The 11004-nt window shown below is 37.7% G+C and overlaps 1 pseudogene; it reads right to left on the bottom strand.

Moving 5' to 3' along the window:
* Positions 1-5788: 5788 nt before the first annotated feature.
* On the bottom strand, positions 5789-6873 carry LOC18441764 (flavanone 3-dioxygenase F3H2 pseudogene; annotated as a pseudogene).
* Between the last annotated feature and the right edge of the window lie 4131 nt (positions 6874-11004).

Below are 11004 nucleotides of genomic sequence, written 5' to 3'. Positions count from 1 at the left end.
ATGTGGTGGTGGCCATGGCCCAATATTCAGCCTCGGCAGTTGAATGGGAAACGATAGATTACTTCTTGGAGCGCCAGGAGATGGGGCTCTTGCCAAGAAAGGTGCAATAACCAGTGATAGAACAACGTGTGGTGGGGCAGCTGACCCAATCGGAATTTGAATAACCTGACAATTGGAGATTGTTAGACGATGGCAGAAGGATGCCTTTCCCTGGACTTGACTTGAGGTATCGAAGAACACGAAGAGCAGCATCCATGTGAGGTTGATGAGGATGTTGCATGAATTGGCTCTAGGAATTGATTGAGAAAGTTATTTTAGGTTTTGTAATAGTCAAGTAGATGAGACGCCCCATAAGCTGTTTATAGGAGCTGGGATCAGATAGCAGTGTGCCATCTTCAGTGTTGAGTTTGAGATTTTGTTCCATGGGAATCACTGCTGGTTTAGCACCTAAAAGTCCTGCTTCTTCAAGAATGTCAAGAGTGTACTTTCGTTGAGAGAGGAATATCTCTTTGTTGGAACGAGCCACTTCAATGCCCAAAAAGTATTTTAGGAAACCAAGGTCCTTGATTTTGAAGTGACTGTGCAAGACCCATTTAATGATTTCAAGCACGTGATGCAAGAAAGACAAATATTCCACTATTAAATTTTCTGCCTTCTACACATATTGAGAAAATTTTGTATAGAACTCTAATTCCTCATATTATTTTATGATAGATCCTCTTTTCGTTTTTGTTTTAAGCGGCCTAAAAAAACCCCTAAAGATTTCACCATATCCCATCATCTTTTATCTCCCTCTTTTATTGACTTTTGATTATAAAAATTAACCCCAATAAATATTTTTATACCATTTCAACTCAAAAACGTTTTTAATGGGTGGAAAGGGAAAAGATGCTCAAAATTTTTTTTAGGATGAAATGGTACAAGTAATAATTGTTTGGGCTAATTTTTATGGTCAAAAGTAAAGGAGTACGGTGAAATCTTTAGGGGTTTTCTTATGCCGCTTGAAATAAAAACAAAAGGAGGGTCTACCATGAAATAATACAAGGAATTATATTTTTTCACATGAACGGTAGACTAGAAATCATTTGTTATTTCTTTTAGGGCCCGTTTGGATCCCTGGATTTCTCAATATTGGGAAAAGTCAATCTTGGAATTGAATTTTTTTAAATTGACATTTTCTGGAATATAGTGTATGTTGTTTGATATAAATCAAGAAAATGTAAATTCCTTGTTTGGATTGCCTGGAATATCTTTTTTTTAGAAATGCAAAACCTTTCTCTCTCTCTCTCTCAAATTTTTGAGATAGTTTCTCTCTCTAAAATTTCTCTAATATTTTAATACAAACTCTTTCAAAATCTTAAATTTGAAACAGTCTCTCTCTCTAAATATTTTGAGATAGTTTCTCTTCCTAAAAATTTTATATACTTTCTCTCTTTAAAATTTGATAGAGTTTCTCTATCTAAAATTTCGAGATACTTTCTCTATAAATTTTTTGAGATAGTTTCTCTCTCTAAAAAATTTCAAGTAGTTTCTCTATTTAAATTATAATGTAGTTTCTCTCTTTAAAATTTTAAGGTACTTTCTATTTAAAACTTAAAATTTGAGATAATTTCTTTCTAAAAAAAATTAAAATAATTTCTCTCTCTAAAGCTTAAATTTTGAGATAGTTTCTCTCTCTAAAGTTTTTAGAGAGTTTTCCTCTCTAAAATTGTAATATACTTTCTCTCTCTAAAACTTAAAATTTGTGATGGTTTCTCCATTTAAATTTTTTTAAATAGTTTCTCTCTCTAAATATTTCAGGTACTTTCTCTTACTACTGTTGAATAACTATGCCCTCCTTAAAGTTGTTCTTGAGCTTGATACCTTGGGGCAAGGCTCTTGCTAAATGCGGTCTCCTTCTAAAATTTATATGGATGTGGATTTTGGATCTAAAATTTGATAGGTCGATAATCTCTAGCACCATGATCATTAAAAAATAAAATAAAATAAAAAATAAAAACAATAGAACTATTTTTTAACTCTTTTTCTAAGCCATCACTCATTGAGTCCTAAAACTATCCAGTCTCTTCCATATCTCACTTTTTGAGTCTCTCACTGAAACTTCCACTCTTTCTCTCAACCCATTTTTTGAGTCTCTTTCACTGAGACTTTTTCGACTGAGTCTCTTTCACTTAGACTTTCTCAACTTTCTATCTAACAACCTACTTTTTGAGTCTTGTATTGAGACTTTCTCTCTAAATTCCCTCTCTCGACTCTTTTCACCTTTTTGCCCCTTTCTGGTATTAGAGCCCAAAGGTTCGTTCCTTTGACTGCCTCTCTACCACAATGAAGCACGGTGAGCAAAAGAATTTTTAAAAAATGACTTGTGCATGGTTTTATGATAACATCTCCTATCCAGAAAAGCCCACTACCAATACTGAAGACAGACCTTTTATTGAAATTAAGTTTTTGCATCATTGGAATAAATATTCATCTGTGAGAGAAAAGATCTAATTATTCATTGCATGATGTGTGATCTTCTAGTTTTTCCTCCAAAGAAAAAGATTGAAAGAAAAAGATGGGTATATACTGAAGCATATCCCTTGCATATGATTGAATCTTAGGGAAGTTTGTATTATAGCAATTTCGGTGGAAAATTTAATACTTTATTGGAATTATATTTAGCCCCAAAAGATAGTTTTGTTTGCCCTGTATTTGTTGAAGTTTTAGAAAAAGAAATTTTTGGAGTTGATTGGAAAGTTATAAAAAATAAATTTGATGTGCAGGGGAAATCTCGAGATACTTTAAACTCTGCCTGTACTACTACTGTTGCTCCAAATGATAAAGTACAGGTGGTGAGAAAGAAGAAATGGTGTGACAAAGCAAGATGATGACTAGTAAAGATGTTGTTTCAGGAAAAAAGAACAAACAACAGGAAAAATGCTCGACATCTTGTCCTTACCAAATAATTGAGGAAGACTTTGTAAGTTCTCTATCCAGTGATGAGTCTAGTTATTCATTAGCATTTTTTGATGCAGAAACTCATATTGAACAAATTACACAGATTTTTCAAAGTGATTATAAGGGTCATGACATAAAATTGTTCAAAAAATCATTCAAAGAATATGACATCTCAAAAGAAAATCTGTATCAAATTTGAAAAATGGTGCATTCTCAAATTTTGTTATTAGTACCAGCGAAAATTGCTATAGATGGAGGAGAAAATTGGAAGATAGAAATATTTCTTGACACTGGCACTAACATCAATTTTTGCACCAACGAATTATGGAAAAATTGGGTAAAATATTCTAAAGGCCAAGAAGTTGATAAGATGAATGGTAGAAGAAAAGTAACATAATTTATCATTAATGTGCCTGTTAAAATTGGAGAAAAAAGTGATTCTGGTAAATTTTGTTAATATTGAGGATGGAGGATATTAAGCAGGAATAGGCTCCGTAACTCTAGATGAAATAAGCCCTTACACAGTATAGAGAGATCTAATAATTTTTAATATGGAAGTAGAATAGGAAATTGTACCTCGGATTCCACCAAGTTTCAAAATAATGACAAACAAAATTCAAAGCAATCATTCTATAATAAAAATTATGAAAGATATTCAGAAGCTAGAAAATGAACATGACAAATATGAAATCATCCAACAAATAAAGGACATGAGCTTAGAAGATAGTTCAAAATTGGTTGATATTGGTGGAATTCGAAGTACAATTTCCTTTTGTCCTTCCATAGTAAAAATTATCAAATCCTTTGACACTGTGTAAGGGCTTATTTCATCTAAAGTTACTGTGCCTATTCCTGTTTGATATCCTCCATCCTCAATATTAACAAAATTTACCAAAATCACTTTTACTCCAATTTTAACAACAACATTATGGAAAATTCTCCTAATTTTTTTCTACCATTCATTGTATCAACATCTTGGCTTTGAGAATATTTTACCCAATTTTTCCATAATTCTTTGGTACAAAAATTTATGTTAGTGCCAATATCAAGAAATAATTCTATCTTTTTTCAATTTTCTCCTCCATCTATAACAATTTTCACTGGCACTAGTAAACATTTTTTGGAATGCACCATTTTTTCGAATTTGATACAGATTTTCTTTTGAGTTGTCATCTTTTTTTAATGATTTTTCAAACAATTTTCTGTAATCGTCTTTATAATCACTTTGAAAACTCTGTTTAATTTGTTCAATATGAGCTTCTTCATCCAAAAATACTAATGAATCACTGGACTCATCATCACTGGATAGAGAACTTACATAGTCTCTCTCAATTATTTGGTAAGGACAAGATGTCAAGCATTCTTCCTGTTCTTTGTTCTTTTTTTCCAAGTCATTCCCTACCATTTCTTCTTTTTCATTCTTTTCATCACTTGTACTTTCATCATTTGGAGGAACAGAACAAGTAGAGGTAGAGTTTAAAGTATCTCAAGATCTCCATTGCCCATCAAATTTATTTTTCATGACTTTCCAATCAACTCCAAATTTTTTTTCTGAAATTTCAACAAATACAAGACAGATAAAACCATCTTTTGGGGTCAAATATAGTTCCAATAAAGCATAAATTTTTTTACCAAAATTACTGTAATACAAACTTCCCCAATAGTTAATCATATCAAAGGATATGTATAAGTACATACCCATTCTTTTCTTTTCAGTCTTTTTCTTTGGATAAAAAAGTGGAAGATCACTCATCATGCAAGGAATAATTAGATTATTTTCTCTCACAAAGGAAATTTTATTCAAATGATGTAAGAACTTAAATTTCAATTAACTATTGGTCATTGGCTTTTCTGAGTAATAGATGTTATCATTAAGCCATGCACAAGTCATTTTTTAAAAAAATTTAGGCTCACACACTTCTGTGGTCAGAAAGGGGGTCAAAGAAGCGATCATTTGGGCTGCGATACCAAAACTATTTTGAAGTTTGCTTTTTCACTATTAATCACTGCTCATTTTAATTATCTTTAATTACTCGCGAGCCATCATAGATGCACTATTTTGATGTACTGCAATATCTTGTGTGTGCAAAAACATGGACCTAAAGTCCAAAACCTACTGAAAATGATGTATCATCCATAAAATGGATATTTTTAGAGATGGATTTTTGAAGTAGGGCCTAAATTCAACATTTCCCTCCCTAAATTTTATTCGGGCAAGTTTACTTCAAGATTTTGATGTAGGAGTAAGAGTGGCAATTGGCTTGACCTTGGTCAGGCCAGCCCTCGCCCTGTCCTAGCCCTTATCCTTCCGAGGCTTGCTTAGGCCAGTCTGCAGGTCCTTACTGAGTCAGGGCAAGGATAAAAACAAATAACAAAAGAAAAAGAAAAAAAAAAGAATAAAAGGAAAAAAAAAGGCCTTAGCCTGGTCCAAGCACTACTTTTTAGGGCACATATAGGGGTGGCAACAGTTTGGTATTGGTCGGGTCTAACAGACCCAGACCTGGACCCATAGCCAAATATATTCGAGTCCAGGTTTTTGGCCCAGACCCGACCCGTCGGGTCCCGAGTATGGTCGGGTGCATTGTCACCCTCACTATGAGCTTCCCTTTCTTTACCATCATATATCTAAATTAATGGAAACAAGGTCACAACCCGCCATTAAATTTCAAGCCTATTTGTCGTTAAATAGCTAAAGATGATTATGAATTCTTATTGTATATGATCCTTAGTACACCCAATTGAATAAAGCTGGAAGTGTTTTATCTCTAATAGTTACGAGTATGGGTCGGGTCTAACTGAACCCAAACCCTACTTACTGAGTCTTAATATGAGACCCATACCCGAGAGGTCACTGGTTGGGTCCAGGTCCATTGCCACCCTTAGGCCGCACAGATGGCTGCTCGGGCCCGTTGCGAGTAGCAGTAAGAGAGGGGAACGATTTAGCTACAAAATTTGTTGAGAACAAATTAGGCTTAGTAAGAAAGCGGAAAAGGTCAAAACATCGCGTTTTGTTCTTTCTCGGCGAAAGAAAAGATAGGCGCAAAAACAAATTTGAGAAAACTACGTTTGACCGATAACAGGTAGAGAAAATAAGGAACAGAAAGAAAATTAACAGGAAAGAGAGAGTCTCACTTACATGTCCATGGTCTCCAAGGTTGACCACAAAGGCACCATCAACGGGTTCAACGGTGATCCAAGTCTCTCCACCATCCTTGGTCGCCTGCAACCTCCCCCCCCCACCTGGTCCTGCAGCAGCAGCGTTATGGTCCCAGGGTTCGTGTGCCTCTTCAGACCGAGCGTCATGTCAGGCTGAGGGCACTTGGGGTAAAAGTTTACAACCACCTTCTGATCCATATCCACACAAGCCTTCGCCAAAGCCTCAGTCTCAAGCCCCAAGCTCTCTAATAAAACCCCCAAAAGCCTGCAACCCAGACCCATGAGCTCCTCACTGTACTTCACCACCACCTCTTACCACTCCTCGGGCTTATCAGGGCACCTACTGTAGTCCCTCAACCTGACCGGGTACAAGAAGTAGGTCACGATCTCTCTCCAATCTTGAATAGCCTCTCCCTGGAGATGGCTGCTCACTATGAATCCTCCCCACTTGCCACCCGACATGTCGAACCGGAGCTTCTCTTCAGGTGGGAGAGCGAAGAACTCTTTTGAGAGTTGGGTCATTTTGGCAATCCGGGAGGTGTCGATGCCATGATCGATCACTTGGAAGATGCCCCAGTCCTTGCACGCCGTGGCGACTGCCTCACGAATGGTAGCATGGCTGTCCGACTCGATCCCAACGTGGGATATGACCGGGATATCGGGGCTGAATTGGTTATATGCTACCTTGGGGCACTGGTCCTCTGGACGGATGAAGGTCGGCCGGAGAGTCTTCTCATCTAAGATGGTGGGTAAGAAGGGCTGAGATGTGGGAGACATTTTATGTTGAGTGCCCTCTGCTCGCTATGTACTGGTTTTTACTCTTTATGCTAACTCTGGTTTCTTTTTTTTTTTTTGACAGAGATTCCCAATTTATTAATACGAGTTACTCAAAAGAGATTGCATCAGAAGAAAGTAACAAAGACGGCAAAGACACACCACCTTTGGCCAGGGAATCAGCAACATTGTTGGCTTCACAGTATACATGAGAAAAGGAGATAGAGAGAGATGCAGAAAGATCCATGATTTCTAACCACAAGGCTTAGAGCTTTCATGGGATGCGTGTTTCCTTCTTGCACCAACTAATAACATTTAAAGAGTCACCTTCACAAATACAACTAACTCCCAAAGATCTAGAAAAAATGATTTTAAGACTTTGCAATAAAGAAGCAAGCTTGGCGTGATTAGCCGTGCTTGAGCCTAGAGGACGCACATAGCTGAATAAAATCACCCCCAGATCATTACGCAGGACCCTCCCAATACCTGCCAAGTCAGGATTCCTAAAAGAATTGCCATCAAAATTCAATTTGAACATCCAGATTCTGGGGGAGACCAAAAGTACTTGGGTCGCATCTTAACCATGCTCAAAAGAAAAAGGTTCTGCAGGTTAAGCAAAACATCAGCGTGGGAAAGGCCCCAACCTTCCTTAGTTATTGAGAACCATTTCTGGATAGTAAGCAAGACATTCCCAAGCAGGCAATTAAAGGAGAGGCTAACACCATCGAAAGTACGTATGTTCCTTTCCTTCCAAATTCCCAAAGGACCGCTCCTCGAGCAATGTGCCAGAGGAGAGAACCACCAAGAGGAAAGTGGTGGAAGGTAAACTAAGAAACAATATCCTGAACCAACATCGAGATAATAGCATGTATCCCAAGTAAACCAAATAACCAATACCATAATCTCGAAGCAACAAACAATTAATAAAGAGATGATTCCCAGATTCACCATCAAGCTTGCACATCAAACAGATGTTAGGAAGTGCTTTACCTCTTTTGATCAGGTTATCAATCATTAAAATTTTATTTTGGATAGCCAACCAGATGAATACCTGAACCTTATGTGGGATAGGCCACTTTCAAACCTTAGCAGCAATGGGCAAGGACCATCTCCAGCTATCATGAAAAAGAAGTCTATAACAATATTTAACAGAAAATGTTCCATCATTTTCAAGTTCCCACACTAGGTGATCCTCAGCCCCTTGGGAAGTGTAAATAGAGTCCAAAAGTTCCAGAAATTGTAGCCATTGCAGAAAAGCGTCTCCCTCAAGTCTATTATAAGGGAAAGACAGATTCCAAGTAGGTCTAGACCCTCTCAGATCAACTACGTTAGCAATCATAGCATCTGGATGATAAACTTTAGCAAAATGATTCAGAAAAGTAAGCTTAAGGGGGTCATCTCCAAGCCACTTTTGGTGCCAAAAGGAGATCGACAAACCATTACCTGTTATCCAACGAAAGTGACTAGCAATCGTAGATCTACATCTAAAGATAGGCTTCCATAGACATGACCCCTCTTGTAGTCAACCACCACCCAACCACAGCCCATGCCTATCCATGCCATACTTTGCAGAAAGAGTCGCAAACCAAAGCTGGTCTGGCAATGAAAACTTCGCCACCATCATTTGCAAAACAGAGTTTTGTTCATGAATTTCAGTTTGCGAATTCTCAAACCTCCACTCGTGGGGGTACAAACTCGGTCCCATCTAAGCAAATGGAACTTTCGATCAACCCCCAGAGTCCCCCACAAGAAATTGCGCATCATCTTTTCAATCTTCTTGATGATAGAAGCAGGCATAAGAAATAGAGACATAAGGTAAATGGGCAAGTTCACTAAGCAGGACCGCAGCAAGGTAACTCTACTACCCAATGATAGAAACTTAGGTTTCCACATATCTAACTTGAACTGAACTCTTTGAATTACTGTATCCCATACATAAAGAGAGGGCTTGGAGTTAGAGATAGGAACACCCAATAGGTGAAGGGAAAGTAACCAACCATACAACCCAGACATGAAGCTAAAGAGAGAGTAAGATCAGAGGGACAAATGACTCCTATCACTAGGGTTTTACGATAATTAACCTTAACACCCAAATCTACCCACAAACATCCAAAAAACAGGATAGATTGGCGACTTGAATCACAGAAGCATCACTAAAAATGAGGGTATCATCAACATATTGTAAATGGGAGATGGTTGGACCTGAAGCAGAAACCGGAAAATTTGGCTCGAGCTCCCACATTCTGAAGTAGAATGCTGAAACATTTTGCATAGATGGAGAAGAGGAAAGGGGACAGGGGGTCCCTTTGCAGAAGTCCCCTGGTGGCTTTGAAAAAACCTGAAGGACAGAATAGAAAAATGAGTAGTGGATAAACAACCGAAAATCCAGCTTCTCCACTTCACCCCAAATCCCATATTTTTAAGAATTTCCAGAAGAACCCCCCAATCCATATGATCATAAGCCTTCTCGAGATCTAATTTTAAAATGACCCCAGGAATCTGACTCCTTACTCGAGAATGAATACATTCTTGAGCCACCATGATACTATCAGTAATTTGACGATTCAGAATGAAGGTAGATTGAGTGGGGGTGTAATGAGGTCGGGGAGCACCAATTTTAGACGTTCGGCTAAAATCTTTGCCACTATCTTGTAGAGACTAGAAAGCAAGCTTATTGGCCTTAAATCTGACAAATCTGAAATAACTGATTTTTTGAGAATGAGGGCTATAGAGGTGACATTTATCCCCTTGAAAATTTTCCCAACATAAAGGCTCTAACCATATCCAGCAGCTCCAACTTGAGAATATTCCAAAATCTCTTAAAAAAACTAAGGGAAAACTATCCTGACCTAGAGCTTGTCTCTTGGAAAGGCAAAAACTGCTAACTTATGCTCATCTGAAGAAACATCTCTTTCCAAAAAGGATCTTGACGCAGTTGACGCCTTTTTAAAGGGCAAGCCTATCAATATAGGGGTAAATTTGACCTCCTTAGAAAAAGCTACTTTAAAATATTCGACAATAGTCCCCTCTCAGGCAACACTATTATTAGGGTCAATTCCTAGGATTGACCCGAGATATCATTTTCCCTCCTTCTAGCACTCGCAATTGCGTAAAAGAATTTAGTATTCAAGTTCCCCTCTTTGAGCAATTTAATTCTCGATCTCTATTTCTGATATATTTCCTTAGCCCTTCAAAGAGCCAAAAGGTCCCGCAATTTAGAATTTCTGACCCCTAAGTGTTCTATAGACAAAGAGCCAGAGGATTGAATTTGAAAATCCAAGGCCTTAATATCCAGTAAAAGTTCATCAATTTTCAAGGAGGCATTGACATAGTTTTTTTTCTTCCAAATGACAAGTTTGTGCTTAATGTTAAGCAATTTCTTATGGAGGTTAAAATCTGAAGAGTCCATAGGAATAGGATTCTGCCAGTTTGAAGAAATAAGTTCATTCACTTCCCTATCTTCTAGCCAAACCAATTCAAGCCTAAAGGGACCACCACTAGGCAAACTCGAGCATAAGAAGATGGGGTGTGGTCAGAAGATAACCGAGGGAGTGCCCGAACAGAAGCAAGCAGGAACAAATCCATCCAACCAGTAGAAACTAAAAACCTATCCAATTTGGACATAGAGAGAGAAATCGTGTTGTTATTGGACCACGTGAATTTTGTGCCAGCTATTGGTAAATCCAACAGAGAGTTTATCTCAATAAAATTGTTAAAAACGCTCATGGAAGAGTTGATGGGCGTGCCAGCTAAACATTCATCAGGTCATCTTATGAAATTGAAGTCACCACCAACATAAACTGGAAATCCAAAATTTCGAATCACATCATCATATCATTAACAAAAGCCTCCTTAGCAATAAAATCAAAGGATCCATATATATTTATCAATCCCTAGGAAGAACCAGAAGTAGGACCATGAAAACCAGCTAATAAGAAATTAATGCGATGGATAAGAACAATTCTGTAGCAAAAGAGGGTCCCATAACACCCAGAGGGCACCCGATTGGTCTGAAGCATCATTCCCACAAAAGACCACTACACCTGAGCCCCAAATCTCCCGAACCCAAGAGACATTGGGGTTCCATAACTTAGTTTCTTGCAAAAATAAAACCCATGAGACTTTTTAACTTAG

The sequence above is a fragment of the Amborella trichopoda genome, chromosome 9 (genome assembly GCF_054954075.1).
Source record: "Amborella trichopoda isolate Santa Cruz 75 chromosome 9, AtrichopodaSantaCruz75HAP2 v2.0, whole genome shotgun sequence".
In the NCBI taxonomy this organism is placed as follows: Eukaryota; Viridiplantae; Streptophyta; class Magnoliopsida; order Amborellales; family Amborellaceae; genus Amborella; species Amborella trichopoda.
Note: the sequence above shows the minus strand (reverse complement) of the source record. Positions and strands in the feature narration are given on the sequence as shown.